Source organism: Canis aureus, chromosome 35, assembly GCF_053574225.1.
Source record: "Canis aureus isolate CA01 chromosome 35, VMU_Caureus_v.1.0, whole genome shotgun sequence".
Taxonomy (NCBI): domain Eukaryota; kingdom Metazoa; phylum Chordata; class Mammalia; order Carnivora; family Canidae; genus Canis; species Canis aureus.
The window spans coordinates 14,437,841-14,440,529 of record NC_135645.1 but is presented as its reverse complement, the minus strand read 5'-3'; positions in this window follow the sequence as shown (position 1 = coordinate 14,440,529).

The following is a 2,689-nucleotide window of genomic DNA, read 5'->3' as shown; positions in this document are numbered from 1 at the left end:
CAGATGAAAAAACCTACAAAGGACCTTCCCCCCTTGGGTGATAAGCAGATTTCTCAGTAGAAACCTTATAGTCTTGGGAGGAGTGGAATTGCATATTACAAGTGTTGACAGAAAGAAAAATTACCAAACAAGAATAGTTTATTTAGCAAAGTCGTCATTTAAGTAGGAGGCAGAAATAAAGGCTTCCCCAGACAAACAAAAGCTGAGGGAGTTCATTCCACTATATGTGAATTGCAAGAAATGCTGAAAGAAATTCTTTAAGCAAAAATGAAAAGATGCTAACTAGTGATATGAAAAAATGTGAAGGCATACAATACACTGGTAAAGATAAATACATACTCAGATTTAGAAAACTATTCTATAATAGTATGGTGTGTTAACCACTTGCCTATAGTATAAAAGTTAAAGGAACAGTATTAAAAATAACCATATCTACTATAATTTGTTAATAAATACACAATATAAAAAGAGATAAATTTTGAGATAAAAAATATAAATGGGGTGAGAGCAAAAGGGTGGAGCTTTCATATATTATCAAAGTTAAGTTGTTCTCAGCTTAAAATTCGACTGCTTCATCTGTGGGTTTTTTTTTTTAAGATTTTATTAATTTATTCATGAGAGACACAGAGACATAGACAGAGAGAGAAGCAGGCTCCCTATGGGGAGGCTGACACAGGACTCAGTCCCAGGACCCTGGGATGACAACCCAAGCCGAAGGCAGACACTCAACCACTGAGCCACCCAGGTACCCCATGTATTATCTGTGTTTTATGTGAACCTCATGGTAGTCATAAAGCAAAAGCCTAGATTAGATTAAGAAAATAATTTTTAAAGGATAAACAAAGCATACCACTACAGAAAATCACCTATTTACAGAAGTAGGCAGAAAGAGAGGAAAGTAGAAATAATGGCACTACCAAACAGTGGGAGAGCAAGAATGTGGCATTAGTAAATCCTTACTTATCAGTAATTACTCTAAATGTAAATGGATTGAATTCACCAATCAAAAGGCACAGAGTGGCTAGATAGATTAAAGACACAAGACCCAATAATATGCTGTATACAAGAACTCATTTCAGATTTAAGGATACACATAGGACCAAAATGAAGAAATAGAAAAAGATATTACAAGGAAATGGAAACCAAAAGAAAGAAAGAGTACCTGTATTTATATCAAACGAAATAACCTTTAAGGCAAAAATAGTAACAGGAGATGAAGAAGGTCATTATATAATCATAAAAGGGTCAATTCATCATGAGGATATAATGAACATAAATATATACACGCCCAACATTGGATCTCTTAAATATATTAAGCAAACACTAACAGATCTGAAGGGAGAAATAGACAATACAATAACAGCAGGGAACTTCAATACGCTTTCAGCAATGGATAGATCATCCAGAGTGAAAACCTGGACTTGAAACATACATTACATGAAATAAACCTAACACACATTTATGAGCATTTTATCCAACAGCAAAAGGATAAACATTCTTCTCAAGTGCACATGGAACATCCTTCAGGATGACTCATATGATATGCGACAAAACAATTCTTAGCAAATTTAAGAAGATTGAAATAATCCAACGTGTATTTTCTGACCATAAGGTATGGAAATAAAAAATAGGAAAACTGGAAAATTTACAAGCATGTGGAAAATAAACCACACACTCTTGAACAAACAATGAATCAAAGAAGAAATCAAGAGGAATGAAAAAAAATCTTGAAACAAGTGAAAATGGAAACATAACATACCAAAACTTATGGGATGTAGTAAAAACAGGTCTGAGAGAGAAATATATAGCAATAAAAGCATAGTTTAAGAAAATAGAATGATTTCAAATGAACAACCTAACTGTACACCTTAAGAAACAAGAAAGTTAGCAAAAAAATGAAATAAAGATCAGAGTAGAAATAAATGAAGTAGAGACCAAAAACACAATAGAAATGATTGATAAAAATAAAAAATTTTAAATTTCATTAAAATGAACGATAAAACTCATATGATCATTTTAATAGATGCAGGAAAAGCCTTTGACAAAATATAACATTCTTTCATAGTGAAGACTTTTAACAAATTGGGTATAGAAGAAATATTCCTTAAAATAGTAAATTCCATATACTACAAACCCATCACTTACATCTTACTCAAACAGGGAAAGATGGAAAATTTTCCACTAAGATCAAGAACAAGTAATGGGTGCCCACTCTCACTACTTTTATTCAATATAGTACTAGAAATCCTAGTAAGAGCAATTAGGCAAGACAAAGAAATAAAAGGTGTCCAAATCAGAAAGAAAGAAGTAAAATTGTTATTTGTGGATGATAATGATATGAGAGCACGAGTTGGAGGGGAAGGAGAGGAGGTATAGGGAGCCTGATGTAGAGCTTGATCCCAGGACCCTGGGATCATGACCTGAGCTGAAGGCAGATGCTTAACCGACTGAACCACCCAGGTGCCCCTGCTGATGGTGTAATCTTATAGAGAGAAAATTCTAAAGACAACCAAAATACTGTTAGAACTAATTATTAAATTCAGTAAAATTGCAGATATATCAGCATACAGAAATTACTTTGTTTCTATACACTAACAACACAAATCTGAAAAAGAAATAAAACTATTCCATATTCACAATAGCATCAAAAACAATAAAATACCTAGAAATAAATTTAACAAAGGAAGTG